Source organism: Choloepus didactylus, chromosome 23, assembly GCF_015220235.1.
Source record: "Choloepus didactylus isolate mChoDid1 chromosome 23, mChoDid1.pri, whole genome shotgun sequence".
Lineage (NCBI taxonomy): Eukaryota > Metazoa > Chordata > Mammalia > Pilosa > Megalonychidae > Choloepus > Choloepus didactylus.
Genome location: NC_051329.1, coordinates 22,464,972 through 22,481,332, shown reverse-complemented (window position 1 = coordinate 22,481,332; position 16,361 = coordinate 22,464,972). Strand labels below are relative to the sequence as shown.

At 41.8% G+C, this 16,361-nt stretch overlaps 1 long non-coding RNA gene across 1 annotated transcript in view; it reads left to right on the top strand.

Moving 5' to 3' along the window:
• Positions 1 to 16,361, top strand: part of LOC119519530 — a 38,489-nt gene that overhangs the window by 3,747 nt on the left and 18,381 nt on the right. The gene's annotated exons all lie outside the window — the stretch shown is intronic.

Below are 16,361 nucleotides of genomic sequence, written 5' to 3'. Positions count from 1 at the left end.
AAGGGGAAGATTCTGGAAAAATTGTGAGGACCTTGATAGAAAAGGTCTAGAATGCTTTGAAGAGACTGTTGGTACAAATATGGACTCTAAAGATACATCTCATGAGGCCTTACACAAAAATGATGAATGTGTCATTGCTAACTAGAAAGAAGGCAATCCTTGCTTTAAAATGGTGAGCATTTGGCAAAATTGAGTCCTGGGGTCGGATAGAAGGCAGAATTTGAAAGCAATGAGCTAGGTTACTTACCTGAAGAGATTTGATGGTTTTTTGATGAAGTTTGTCTTTTTGTTGTTTGGTTGTAAGATTTCTTTATATGTTCTGAATACCAGACTATCAGATATATGGCTTGCATACATTTTCTCCCACTCTGTAGACTGTCTTTTCACTTGTGTCCTTTCATGCACAAAAGTTTTTAATTTTGATGATGTCTGTTTATTTTTTATTTTATTTTTTATTTTGGTCTAGTATCCAAGAAATCATTGCCAAACCCAAGATTATGAAGAAAAACTCTTGTTTTCTTGTGAGAGTTTTATAGATTTAGCTTTTATATTAAGTTTTTGTTCATTTTGTGTTGAGTTTTCTATGTGATGTGAGTAGGGGTCCAACTTCATTCTTTTGTATGTGGATATCCAGTTGTCTCAGAACCATTTGTTGAAAAGACCATTCTTTCCCCATTGACTGGTGTTGGTGCCCTTGTCAAAATCATAGACGTAAGGGTTTATTTCCGGACTCTCCATTTCATTACCTTGGTCTATATATTCATCATTATGCCAGCACCACACTGTTTTGATTACTGTAGCTTTGAGGTAAGTTTTGAAATTGGAGAGTTGAGTTCTCCAACTTTGTTCCTTTTCAAGATTGTTTTGGCTGTTTGGGGTTTCTTGCAGTTTCATATGAATTTTAGACTATTAGTCAGAATCCTCCAGAGAAACAGAACTGACAGTATTATGAGATTTATTATAGGAATTGGCGCATGAGACTGTGGGGATTGGCAAGTCTGAGTTCTGTAGGGCAGGCCGCAAGTTGGGAACTCTGATGAAGATTTGATGAATTCTCCAGGAAAAGCTGGCTGGCTGAAGTAGAGATAGGAATTCTTTATTCCAATTGCTGAGATCAGCAGCTAGCTCTCCCTTTAAGGCCTTCTGATTGGATAAGAACTCTCTCGTTGCTGAAGAGCATCTCCTTTATTGATTGTAGATGTAATCAGCCATAGATATCATCAGCCTATAATCAGCCATAGATATAGTCAAATGAATAATGATTTAAACCCATGTAACCCTTCACAGTAATGTTCAGGCCAATGCTTGCTTGACTGTACAACTGAACACCATAACCTGGCCAAGTTGACACATGAACTCAACCATCACATAGCGTCAGACTTTACCACTGCTGCATAAAAAGGCCATTGGTATTTTGATAGAGTGCATTGAATCTGTAGATTGCTTTGGGAAGTACTGTGTTGCCATCTTAACAATATTAAGCCTCCAATCCATGAACATGTCCCAAAATTAAGAGGGTAGAAATGTTTGGGGCACTACCTGCTAGCAGTTCTGTATAGAGTGGAGCATTTGAGTATAGAAAATTGGGATTGGGGAGGGAAAGCTGAGACCCACCAAGGGAGGCAGAATCACAAGTGATTAAGAGCAAGTCTCTAGTCAGACACACACAAGCTTGAATTTCAGCTTTGTTGCTTACTAGCTGCCTGACCTTGGTCATTATCCTTGACCTACGTGAACTTCAGTTTCTTCATCTGTAAAATGGAGGTAGTGGTTATCAATTTAAACTTTTTGTGAGGATAAAATGGATCCAAGTGCTCTGTGCTGTGCCTGTGTGCCAGTTTAAATGTATTGTGTCCCCCAAATGCCATTATCTTTGTAGTTTTGTGGGGCAGAAGTTTTGGTGCTGGTTAGATTTGCTTGGAATGTGCCCCACCCAGCTGTGGGAGATGATTCTGATGAGATGTTCCCATGGAGGCATGGCCCCGCCCATTCAGGGTGGGCCTTGATCAGTGGAGCTATATAAATGAGCTGACTCAAAGAGAGGGAACTAACTGAGTGCAGCTGGGAGTGATGTTTTGAAGAGGAGCAAGCTTACTAGAGAGGAACATCCTGGGAGAAAGCTGTTTTGAGGCCGGAGCTTTGGAGCAGACACCAGCTGCCTTCCTAGCTAAACAGAGGTTTTCCGGACGTCATTGGCCATCCTCCGGTGAAGGTGCCCGGTTGCTGGTGTGTTACCTTGGACGTTTTGTGGCCTTAAGACTGTAACTGTGTAGCGAAATAAACCCCCATTTTATAAAAGCCTATCCGTCTCTGGTGTTTTGCATTCTGCAGCATTAGCAGACTAGAACAGATTTTGGTACAGAGAGAAATGGGGTGCTTTTGCTGCTGAGTTTGCAAATACCAAACATGTTGGAACGGCTTTTTAAATGGATAAGGGGAATATTCTGGAAGAATTGTGAGGAGCTTGATAGAAAAGGCCTAAACTGCTTTGAAGAGACTGTTTGTGGAAATATGGACTCTAAAGATACTTCTGATGAGGTCTTGAACAGAAACGATGAACATGTTGTGAACCGGAAGAAAGGTGATCCTTGTTTTAAAGTGGCAGAGAATTTGGCAAAATTGAGTCCTGGTGTCAGATGGAAGGAAGAATTTGAAAGCGACAACCTGGAATACTTAGCTGAGGAGATCTCCAGACTACGTGTGGAGGACATACCCTGGCTTCTCCTTGCAGCTTATAGTAAAATGCGAGCGGAGAGAGATAAACTTAGAACTGAATTCTTGGGTTCAAAGAAACCAGAAGCTGATGGCTTGGAAAATTACAGGCTTCCAGGGAGTGGAATCCCAGAAGCTACAGCCCAATGTGAGGATGTGACCAAACGTGGAGCCCAGCCTCCGTTTCAGTGCAAGCCAAGATTGGAGATGGAATTATCCAGAAGGGATTTGTGGAAAGTCCTATTGTCTGATGGTTTTGACCCCTGTGTGCTTCATGCAAAGCCAACAGAATTTTTGCGAGGTCTTTATAGACAGAGCCATTGCCAGTCTGGACTGGAGGAGACAGACAAGGAAAAAATTAAAGGAAAAATCTCTTCAAAGACAGAGCCATGGAGGTTGAGGTCTGGAGTCAGGAGGTCTTGGGCTGGGAGAGCAGAGCAGCCCACATGCATGGAAAGGGTGAGTTTGCCCTGGAGGTCGAGGGCGGGCTTTCCGCCTCAATGCTCTGAAAGAGTTTTGCCATCTGAGGTCCCAAAGAGGGTGGGGCACATTCCCAGGGAATTGGGGAGAGCCTGGCTGCCACCACACTGTTCTGAAGGGGTTGAGCGTGTGCCCTGGAGGTGGAAGGGAATCTGGGAGCTGCCCCGATGTTTGAGGAGGGTAGGGCCGAGAAGGTGGTCTCCCCAATGTCTGGATATGTTGGAGCACTCACCTAAAAGGAAAGGGCTGCTGAAAAGGCGCTTAAGAAGGGTTAGGCTCCCGCTCTCTCAAGCCCCACAGATGCAACATTGTTCTGTTAATGACTCTCAGACTTTGAAATCTAATGGAGTTTGTCCTGCAGGTTTTAGGACAAACTAAAACTGTTTTGCTCCTGTTAACCCTGTTTTCCTTACTGTTTCTCCTTATGGCAGTGGAAATGTTTATCCTATGAATGTCTTTCCTTTGTATATTGGGAGCACATGACTTGTTCTAAGTTCACAGATCCGCAGCTAAGGAAAAATTATGCCTTAGGACTGGCCGTGCCTATCATTGATTTTGATGGGATCTTGTACTTAACTTTTGTTACTGAAATGATTTAAGTTTTTGTGATATTGTGATGGAATGAATGCATTCTGTATTTGGAAAGATAATGTCATTTTGGGGTCCAGGGGGTGGAATGTGCCGGTTTAAATGTATTGTGTCCCCCAAATGCCATTATCTTTGTAGTTTTGTGGGGCAGAAGTTTTGGTGCTGGTTAGATTTGCTTGGAATGTGCCCCACCCAGCTGTGGGAGATGATTCTGATGAGATGTTCCCATGGAGGCATGGCCCCGCCCATTCAGGGTGGGCCTTGATCAGTGGAGCTGTATAAATGAGCTGACTCAAAGAGAGGGAACTAACTGAGTGCAGCTGGGAGTGATGTTTTGAAGAGGAGCAAGCTTGCTAGAGAGGAACGTCCTGGGAGAAAGCCGTTTTGAGGCCTGAGCTTTGGAGCAGACACCAGCTGCCTTCCTAGCTAAACAGAGGTTTTCCGGACGTCATTGGCCATCCTCCGGTGAAGGTGCCCGGTTGCTGGTGTGTTACCTTGGACGTTTTGTGGCCTTAAGACTGTAACTGTGTAGCGAAATAAACCCCTATTTTATAAAAGCCTATCCATCTCTGGTGTTTTGCATTCTGCAGCATTAGCAGACTAGAACAGCCTGGCACATAAAAATCCTCAAGAACTGATAATCCCCAATCTCCTAAAGTCAAAATCTGATTGGCTTAGCACAGTCAATGAGATGATTCTATCTTGGGTCAGCTGGCCATCCCTGGTCCAATCAGCTGCAGCTAGAGAGGTGAAGTTATTTTGGGTGGATGAGACCATAGAAAGGCTTGGAGAAGGCTAGCAGGATGATGAGATATATCTAAGGGAGAGGCTCAGAGAAGGTGAGAGAGAAAAGTGTTCCTTTCAGATGATGTATGAGAACTCCAGATGTCCCTGCTGAGGTTCTCCTGGTTCCTCTTCCACAACCGTTTGTTTCTGAAAATCAGTCCCTATCCTCTAATCTCAGTTTTCTCATCTATGAAATGGGGAAGGAGGTTAATTCTATTAGTCTGTTTATTTTTCAGGGATGCTGTGAGAATGAGAATTAAACGACATTGTGTTTTTGAAGACTCTTGGTGTAAATACCATATAAATGCATAGGATTATTGAGTTACTGAGGAATAGATAAAAACAATTTTTTTGAGCCACTGAGGGAGACCTTAGTCAAATCCCTTGGGTTTCAGTGAGTGGTGGGTCATTCAATTTAGGTTGACGTTTCGAGTACTCATTTAACAGTATCAGTTCACTGAAGCCCGGCCCAGTCTCCAGGACTCAGAATATGATTGGCTAAATCCAACCAATGGATGGAGTCTCTGTGGGTCAGGTGATCACCTTTGGTCCAATATTCTGTGGCCAGAAGGGAGATGTTCCCCTCCACCCACCCACCTAAAGGTCACACACCCTCTTGATCTCCATTTTCAGCTTCCACATGGGGCTGTAGGGTTCATTAAGAGTGTCCAGGCTTACTCCCAGGTCTGTGTCACTTTCAATTGGATGTCCAGGTAGTGGGTGGTTAGTGAAGGTATCTGGGTAGTCATGGCTGTTTGTTGTCATCAGAGCCTCCTGTTCTGACACTAACTAGAAAATTATTGCCCTATTGAGAATTTTAAAAATAAATGGTGGGAAAGGAAACTAAGATGGCAGCTAGCTGAGACAGGACGAAAAAACGCCTCCATGAAAAACACTAGCTAAAAACCCAGAAAGTGACCCAGAATACTGGTTACAGCGATGCGCCAGCTGGATGAGGTCTCCTAGCTCCAGAGGGGCCGTATACTTGGTGAAACCGGGAGTCTGCATTCTGAAACGAGTGAGTAAGCTGGCTGGAAGACCCGCAGCCATGCGGCAGTCTGGGGAAGCCAGGGTTCAGCGTTTGGAGACTGGCTGGCTCTTTAAAAAAAAAAAAAAAAAAAAAGGGAAAAACCCAGGAGTGGCTGCAGCAGCAATAGTGGGAACCACACAGTAAAACACAGCAAGAGGGGACTGGGCCAGCCTCTCGGTGTCTGGCAGGGAAGATAGCCCGCTACAGATACCTTGGGTCCAGGGGAACAGAGGGGAGAGCCAGAAGCATAAAGAAACCCCACGGCTAGCAGCTGGCCCCCTGGAGGGCTGGATAAACTCCTGCCTGGGGCCATGCCCACAGCCCAGAGCCCCGCCAGTTGTCCCGGAGCTGGGAAGGAGGAACTGTGCGAGGAGGAGGGGGTTACAATGCCCCGTTCGGCCATTTTTGCTCCAGGCTGAGAGTGCGCCGCTGCACGGCCCAGCGGCCCAGGGCTTCCCTTGAGGGATGGCGCGCACTGGTGATGTAGCACGGCATTCCCTCAGCTAAGCTCCTGGAGGATCGCGGCTGGGAGGGGAAACCCGCTCAGAGAACCCAGGGACGCTACCCCAAGTCTGGTGGTTTGTGGATCAGCGAGAGAGAGAGTCTGGCGCTGAACTGAAATGAAGGCTTAGACTCTTGTGGCGGCTTTGAATCTCCTGGAACCTGGGGGATTTGAACATTAAAACTGCCCTTCCTCCCTGGCCACCCGTACACATGCCCCACATTCAGGGCAGACGGCTCCAGCAACACACTCAAACTGAGTTCTCCAACTGAACCCGCAAGAATCATTTCCCCACACACTGCGGGAAGAAGGTTGAGAACTGACTTGAGGGATATAGGTGACTCACAGGCACCATCTGCTGGTTAGTTAGAGAAAGTGTATGTCACTAAATTGTGTTTCTGAAAAATTAGATCGACATCCTTTTTTTTTTTCACAACTTGAAAGAACCCTATCAAGCAAAACAAATGTCAAGAGGCCAAATACAGCAGAAAATCTTAATGCATATGATAAAACCAGACGATATGGAGAATGCAACTCCAAACACGCAAATCAAGATATTGGAAGAAACACAGTACCTTGCAAAATTAATCAAAGAACTACAATCGAGGAACAAAAACATGGCGAAGGATTTAAAGGACATCAAGAAGACCATGGCCCAGGATATAAGTGACATAAAAAAGACCCTAGAAGAGCATAAAGAAGACATTGCAAGAGTAAATAAAAAAATAGAAGATCTTATGGAAATAAAAGAAACTTGGCCAAATTAAAAAGACTATGGATATTCACAATACAAGACTAGAGGAAGCTGAACAACATCTCAGTGTCCTAGAAGTCCACAGAACAGAAAATGAAAGAACAAAAGAAAGAATGGAGAAAAAAGTCGAAAAAATCAAAATGGATCTCAGGGATACGATAGATGAAATAAAACATCCAAACGTAAGACTCATTGGTGTCCCAGAAAGGGAAGAGAAGGGTAAAGGTCTAGAAAGAGTATTCAAAGAAATTGTTGGGGAAAACTTCCCAAACCTTCTACACAATATAAATACACAAAGCATAAATGCCCAGCAAACTCCAAATAGAATAAATCCAAATAAACTCACTCTGAGACATATTCTGATCAGACTGTCAAATACGGAAGAGAAGGAGCAAGTTCTGAAAGCAGCAAGAGAAAAGCAATTCACCACATACAAAGGAAACAACATAAGTCTAGGTAGTGACTACTCAGCGGCCACCATGGAGGTGAGAAGGCAGTGGCATAACATATTTAAAATTCTGAGAGAGAAAAATTTCCAACCAAGAATACGTTATCCAGCAAAACTCTCCTTCAAATTTGAGGGAGAGCTTAAATTTTTCACAGACAAACAAATGCTGAGAGACTTTGCCAATAAAAGATCTGCCCTACTTCAGATTCTAAAGGGAGCCCTACCAACAGAGAGGCAAAGAAAGGAGAAAGAGATATAGAGAATTTTAATAGACATATATAGTACCTTACATCCCAAATCACCAGGACACTCATTTTTCTCTAGTGATCACAGATCTTTCTCCAGAAGGGATCATAAGCTGGGACATAAAACAAACCTCAAGAAATTAAAAAAAAAAAATTTGAATATACTCAAAGCACATTCTCCAACCACAATGGAATACAAATAGAAGTCGATAATTTTTGAACTGTAATTCCACTATTTACTTCCTACATGTATAAAATACACAAACTCTAAGGACAAATCAGTGGTTTTGAACTCAATGTAAAATATGTAACTTTAGACAACTTTATAAAGGTGGGGGAATGGAGGAGTATAGGAACATAGTTTATGTGTCCTATTGAAGTGAAGGTGGTATCAAAGAAAAACAAGATTGATATGGATTTAAGAGGTTAATTTTAAGCCCCACAGTAAACACAAAGGAATTATCAGAGAATGTAACCATAGAGATGAAAAGTAGAGTTTGGGTTAAGAGAAATGGGGAAAGGGGAAATGGGGAGTTAAGAAATGAGTGTAGGGTTGCTGTTTGAGGTGAAGAGAAATTTCTAGTAATGGATGGTGGGGAAGAGCATTACAACATTCTAAATGTGATTAATCCCACTAATGGAAGTCTAGGGAGGGAGTAGAATGGGAAGATTTAGGCTGTATATGTTTCCACAATGGAAAAAAAAAAAAAAAAAGACAGTCTAACTAGATGACAATTGAATGCTAAGGATGAACTTGGATGGGATTGGAGGATAGAGGACAGGTGGCTCAAAGGGACACAGTTGAGACATAAGGAAAAGGAAATATAGAATGTAAGCTTTGTATCATTGTTGACTCTCTTGTACTTCTTAGCTGACTAATAATATAATAATAATGGAATTGCATAAAAGAATGTTCTTGTTCATGGGAAGTGTATACGTGAATTATAGTGTATGTTCAAGGATGTGTGCAGCTAACTCTCATGTTCAGAAGACAGAGCAATAGATGATGGATGATAGGGAGGGAGGGAAAGAAATAGCGATGTGACAGCATGTTAAAGTTGGTGGATTGAGCTATCGGGGGAGGGGGGTCAGAGTATGATGGAATTCTGTGTATGGGGCTAGTATTGTTTTTGCAACTGTTCCTATAACTTTGAATTTATTTCAAAATAAAAAAAAATAAATGGTGGAATTAGCAGTAATTATCTGAGACAACGGAAATAGCCAAGACTGTCCTGGGCAGAGTGGGATATTTGGTCATTTTAGATGTACAGGGCCATGGAGTCATCCTCTGTCCTCCAGCTCACCCCAACCTCAGTAACAATGGGCCACACCTCTCCAAATAACCAGCCCTTGTATTTGAAACTATTCAGAGTCCTCACCTTTCACATGGGAAGAATATTAGTACCTAGTACAGGGGTACATCTTAGGGCTGTGATGAGATTAAATGATTTAACATACGTCAGGTCCCAGGAACAGTTTGCAAAGACACAGTTCAAGGATATTCATTGCAATAGCAAAATTCTGGAAGCACCCTAAATATCTGACAATGAGGCACTGGTTTTAGAAAGCAAGGAACTGCCGTGCATTGGATTATTTTACATCTCTTAAAATGATTGAGTAGATCTGGGATAACTGTATGTTCTAGGATATAACCATTTGTCTTGGATGCTCCTGGTTTATGTTTGTTGTCTTGGCTTAAGAAATATCACACAGGTTTTTTTGTTTGTTTGGTTGGTTGGTTTTTACAGTGAGGGTTTAATAGTTCACATATTTACAGTTCTAAGGCTGTGAAAATGTCCAAATGAAGGCAGCAAGACGTAGATACCTTTTGTGAGGAAAAGGCCGACAGCTTCCGGAACATCTGTTAGCTGGGAAGGCACGTGGCTGGTGTCTGCTGGTCCTTTTCTCTGAGGTTGCATTGCTTTCAGCTTCTGATTACACCAGCTTTCTCCTTACACATCTGTGGGTTCTCACTTAACCCCTCTGGGGCAAACTAAGCTTCATCTCTTAGCTTACCATCTCCAAACATCTGGGACTGTGTAGACTCTGGGCCTTTTCTAAGCATCTCTGAGCTCTCTTCAAAATCTCTCTGCCTTTTATCCTCTCATAGAGGATGCCAGTAAACTAATTAAGACCCACCTTAAATGGGCAGGGTCACTTCTTCCATGGATATAATCTAATCAAAAGTTCCCACCCACAATAAGTCTGCCCCCACAAAATTGGATTAAATGAACATGGTTTTTTCTAGGGTACACAATAGATTCAAACCAGCACATACATCAATCTAGTATTTGTCTTTGTTTATGGCCCATTTTTCCCCACATATAATTTTTCTTTTATTTTTCAATACATTGATGTTTTGTATTATAGTTTATGGGGTTACTGTCTGTGTTTAGAGGGTCTTCCCAAGCCTTAGATTACATAAATATTCCTTTAAAACTTCTAACGTTATTTTGTTTTTTGTGTTTAAGTCATTAATCCATCTGGAATTTACTTTAGAGTATATTTTGATTGCTAGTATTATTTATTAAATTTAACTTAAATTTAAATTTTCCCTCCCAACTGTAGTATCATCCTTGTCCCAAACATTACAACCTATTTCCAGGCCACTTATTCTATCCCCGTGACCTATTTGTTGATTCCTATGCCAATGCCATACAGTATTGATTGTTGTGGCTTTACAAAATATTTTAACAACTGGCTTATAAACTTAAATCAGTGGAGATCACCTAACACAATAACCTGTGTTACCAGGCTAACCCAGTTGTATATAGAACTTGGAATAAAACTTATCTTGCCATCTGTGCATGTATTTGAACTTTCTACAAATATTAATAGCAGAAACCACTTGAATATTAGGGTAATATAAGGCAGAAATGGTCAAACATAATCTGACTCCAAATGTCTGAAAGAAGCAGCCTCACTCTTCTTTCTGATTGTCTTTAAAAATAAATGAGGGCTGTTGGAAGCTGATGCAGACATTTTGGAGAGCGCCATTTTGAAATACAACCTGGGAGCAAGGAGACACCAGCCATGTGCATTCCCAGCTAACAGAGGTTTTCTGGACACCACTGGCCATCCTCCAGTGAAGAGTCAACTTCAGTGGCAGCAGTTCCCACAGTAATATCTGCCCTACAAAGAAGAGCAACCACAGAGCTCTTCAGAGTTACTCCTCCAGGAAAGTAGGCAGAAAGCCAGGAACTGCGTGGACTGGACACCACAGAGCAATCTGACTTTGGCCATACTTCATACAACACTCATGAAAACGTCGAACTGCTGAGATCAGCGAAATCTCCCAATACAGAAAGCTTCAAAGACTTGCAATTTGGGCAGGTCAACTCAAGTGCAGAACTAAGAGAGCTCTGAGACAAAAGGCAATAATCCAGTGGCTGAGAAAATTCAATAAACAACACAACTTCCCAAGAAAAGGGGGGTGTCCGCTCACAGCCATCATCCTGGTGGACAGGAAACACTCCTGCCCGTCACCAGCCCCATAGCCCAGAGCTGCCCCAGACAACCCAGGGTGATGGTAGTGCTTCAAATAACAGGCACACACCACAAAACTGGGTGTGGACATTAGCCTTCCCTGCAACCTCAGCTGATTGTCCCAGAGTTGGGAAGGTGGAGCAGTGTGAATTAACAAAGCCCCATTCAGCCATCATTTCAGCAGACTGGGAGCCTCCCTACACAGACCAGCAGCCCAGAACTGCCCTGGGGGGACGGCACTCACCTGCGACATAGCACAGTCATCCCTCAACAGAGGACCCGGGGTGCACAGGCTGGAAGAGGGGCCCACTTGCAAGTCTCAGGAGCCATACGCCAATACCAAGGACTTGTGGGTCATTGGCAGAGACAAACTGTGGCAGTACTGAACTGAAGGATTAGACTATTGCAGCAGCTTTAAAACTCTAGGATCACGATTGTTAGGGCCACCCCCCCTCCCTGACTGCCCAGAAACACGCCCCATATACAGGGCAGACAACACCAACTACACACGCAAGCTTGGTACACCAATTGGACCCCACAAGACTCACTCCCCCACTCACCAAAAAGGCTGAGCAGGGGAGAACTGGCTTGTGGAGAACAGGTGGCTCGTGGACGCCACCTGCTGGTTAGTCAGAGAAAGTGTACTCCACGAAGCTGTATATCTGATAAATTAGAGATAAGGACTTCAGTTGGTCTACAAATCCTAAAAGAACCCTATCAAGTTCAGCAAATGCCAAGAGGCCAAAAACAACAGAAAATTATAAAGCATATGAAAAAACTAGATGATATGGATAACCCAAGCCCAAGCACCCAAATCAAAAGATCCGAAGAGACACAGCACCTAGAGCAGCTACTCAAAGAACTAAAGATGAACAATGAGACCATAGTACGGGAGACAAAGGAAATCAAGAAGACCCTAGAAGAGCATAAAGAAGACATTGCAAGACTAAATAAAAAAAATGGATGATCTTATGGAAATTAAAGAAACTGTTGACCAAATTAAAAAGATTCTGGACACTCATAGTACAAGACTAGAGGAAGTTGAACAACGAATCAGTGACCTGGAAGATGACAGAATAGAAAATGAAAGCATAAAAGAAAGAATGGGGAAAAAAATTGAAAAAATCGAAATGGACCTCAGGGATATGATAGATAATATGAAACGTCCGAATATAAGACTCATTGGTGTCCCAGAAGGGGAAGAAAAGGGTAAAGGTCTAGGAAGAGTATTCAAAGAAATGGTTGCGGAAAACTTCCCAAATCTTCTAAACAACATAAATACACAAATCATAAATGCTCAGCGAACTCCAAATAGAATAAATCCAAATAAACCCACTCCAAGACATATACTGATCACACTGTCAAACACAGAAGAGAAGGAGCAAGTTCTGAAAGCAGCAAGAGAAAAGCAATTCACCACATACAAAGGAAACAGCATAAGACTAAGTAGTGACTACTCAGCAGCCACCATGGAGGCAAGAAGGCAGTGGCACGATATATTTAAAATTCTGAGTGAGAAAAATTTCCAGCCAAGAATACGTTATCCAGCAAAGCTCTCCTTCAAATTTGAGGGATAGAGAGGATAAATATCACCAAAAGTTGGTTCTTTGAGAAGATCAACAAGATTGACAAGCCCCTAGCTAGACTGACAAAATCAAAAAGAGAGAAGACCCATATAAACAAAATAATGAATGAAAAAGGTGACATAACTGCAGATCCTGAAAAAATTAAAAAAATTATAAGAGGATATTATGAACAACTGTATGGCAACAAACTGGATAATGTAGAAGAAATGGACAATTTCCTGGAAACATATGAACAACCTAGACTGACCAGAGAAGAAATAGAAGACCTCAACCAACCCATCACAAGCAAAGAGATCCAATCAGTCATCAAAAATCTTCCCACAAATAAATGCCCAGGGCCAGATGGCTTCACAGGGGAATTCTACCAAACTTTCCAGAAAGAACTGACACCAATCTTACTCAAACTCTTTCAAAACATTGAAGAAAATGGAACACTACCTAACTCATTTTATGAAGCTAACATCAATCTAATACCAAAACCAGGCAAAGATGCTACAAAAAAGGAAAACTACCGGCCAATCTCCCTAATGAATATAGATGCAAAAATCCTCAACAAAATACTTGCAAATCGAATCCAAAGACACATTAAAAAAATCATACACCATGACCAAGTGGGGTTCGTTCCAGGCCTGCAAGGATGGTTCAACATAAGAAAATCAATCAATGTATTACAACACATTAACAAGTCAAAAGGGAAAAATCAATTGATCATCTCAATAGATGCTGAAAAAGCATTTGACAAAATCCAACATCCGTTTTTGATAAAAACACTTCAAAAGGTAGGAATTGAAGGAAACTACCTCAACATGATAAAGAGCATATATGAAAAACTCACAGCCAGCATAGTACTCAATGGTGAGAGACTGAAAGCCTTCCCTCTAAGATCAGGAACAAGACAAGGATGCCCGCTGTCACCACTGTTATTCAACATTGTGCTGGAAGTGCTAGCCAGGGCAATCCGGCAAGACAAAGAAATAAAAGGCATCCAAATTGGAAAAGAAGAAGTAAAACTGTCATTGTTTGCAGATGATATGATCTTATATCTAGAAAACCCTGAGAAATCGACGATACAGCTACTAGAGCTAATAAACAAATTTAGCAAAGTAGCGGGATACAAGATTAATGCACATAAGTCAGTAATGTTTCTATATGCTAGAAATGAACAAACTGAAGAGACACTCAAGAAAAAGATACCATTTTCAATAGCAACTAAAAACATCAAGTACCTAGGAATCAACTTAACCAAAGATGTAAAAGACCTATACAAAGAAAACTACATAACTCTACTAAAAGAAATAGAAGGGGACCTTAAAAGATGGAAAAATAGTCCATGTTCATGGATGGGAAGGCTAAATGTCATTAAGATGTCAATTCTACCCAAACTCATCTACAGATTCAATGCAATCCCAATCAAAATTCCAACAACCTACTTTGCAGACTTGGAAAAGCTAGTTATCAAATTTATTTGGAAAGGGAAGATGCCTCGAATTGCTAAAGACACTCTAAGAAAGAAAAACGAAGTGAATGGACTTACACTCCCTGACTTTGAAGCTTATTATAAAGCTACAGTTGCCAAAACAGCATGGTACTGGCACAAAGATAGACATATAGATCAATGGAATCGAATTGAGAATTCAGAGATAGACCCTCAGATCTATGGCCGACTGATCTTTGATAAGGCCCCCAAAGTCACTGAACTGAGTCATAATGGTCTTTTCAACAAATGGGGCTGGGAGAGTTGGATATCCATATCCAAAAGAATGAAAGAGGACCCCTACCTCACCCCCTACACAAAAATTAACTCAAAATGGACCAAAGATCTCAATATAAAAGAAAGTACCATAAAACTCCTAGAAGATAATGTAGGAAAACATCTTCAAGACCTTGTATTAGGCGGCCACTTCCTAGACTTTACACCCAAAGCACAAGCAACAAAAGAGAAAATAGATAAATGGGAACTCCTCAAGCTTAGAAGTTTCTGCACCTCAAAGGAATTTCTCAAAAAAGGTAAAGAGGCAGCCAACTCAATGGGAAAAAATTTTTGGAAACCATGTATCTGACAAAAGACTGATATCTTGCATATACAAAGAAATCCGACAACTCAATGACAATAGTACAGACAGCCCAATTATAAAATGGGCAAAAGATATGAAAAGACAGTTCTCTGAAGAGGACATACAAATGGCCAAGAAACACATGAAAAAATGTTCAGCTTCACAAGCTATTAGAGAGATGCAAATTAAGACCACAATGAGATACCATCTAACACCGGTTAGAATGGCTGCCATTAAACAAACAGGAAACTACAAATGCTGGAGGGGATGTGGAGAAATTGGAACTCTTATTCATTGTTGGTGGGACTGTATAATGGTTCAGCCACTCTGGAAGTCAGTCTGGCAGTTCCTTAGAAAACTAGATATAGAGTTACCATTCGATCCAGCGATTGCACTTCTCGGTATATACCTGGAAGATCGGAAAGCAGTGACACGAACAGATATCTGCACGCCAATGTTCATAGCAGCATTATTCACAATTGCCAAGAGATGGAAACAACCCAAATGTCCTTCAACAGATGAGTGGATAAATAAAATGTGGTATATATACACGATGGAATACTATGCGGCAGTAAGAAGGAACGATGTCGTGAAACATATGACAACATGGATGAACCTTGAAGACATAATGCTGAGCGAAATAAGCCAGGCACAAAAAGAGAAATATTATATGCTACCACTGATGTGAACTTTGAAAAATGTAAAACAAACGGTTTATAATGTAGAATGTAGGGGAACTAGCAAGAGAGAGCAATTAAGGAAGGGGGAACAATAATCCAAGAAGAACAGATAAGCTATTTAACATTCTGGGGATGCCCAGCAATGACTATGTTCTGTTAATTTCTGATGGATATAGTAGGAACAAGTTCACAGAAATGTTGCTATATTATGTAACTTTCTTGGGGTAAAGTAGGAACATGTTGGAAGTAAAGCAGTTATCTTAGATTAGTTGTCTTTTTCTTACTCCCTTGTTATGGTCTCTTTGAAATGTTCTTTTATTGTATGTTTGTTTTCTTTTTAACTTTTTTTTCATACAGTTGATTTAAAAAAGAAGGGAAAGTTAAAAAAAAAAAAAAAAAGAAAAACAAGGAAAAAAAAAGATGTAGTGCCCCCTTGAGGAGTCTGTGGAGAATGCAAGGGTATTCGCCTACCCCACCTCCATGGTTGCTAACATGACCACAGACATAGGGGACTGGTAGTTTGATGGGTTGAGCCCTCTACCATAAGTTTTACCCTTGGGAAGACGGTTGCTGTAAAGGAGAGGCTAGGCCTCCCTATGGTTGTGCCTAAGAGCCTCCTCCCGAATGCCTCTTTGTTTCTCAGATGTGGCCCCCTCTCTCTGGCTAAGCCAACTTGAAAGGTGAAATCACTGCCCTCCCCCCTACGTGGGATCAGACACCCAGGGGAGTGAATCTCCCTGGCAACGTGGAATATGACTCCCGGGGAGGAATGTAGACCCGGCATTGTGGGACGGAGAACATCTTCTTGACCAAAAGGGGGATGTGAAAGGAAATGAAATAAGCTTCAGTGGCAGAGAGATTCCAAAAGGAGCCGAGAGGTCACTCTGGTGGGCACTCTTATGCACACTTTAGACAACCCTTTTCAGGTTCTAAAGAATTGGGGTAGCTGGTGGTGGATACCTGAAACTATCAAACTACAACCCAGAACCCATGAATCTCGAAGACAGTTG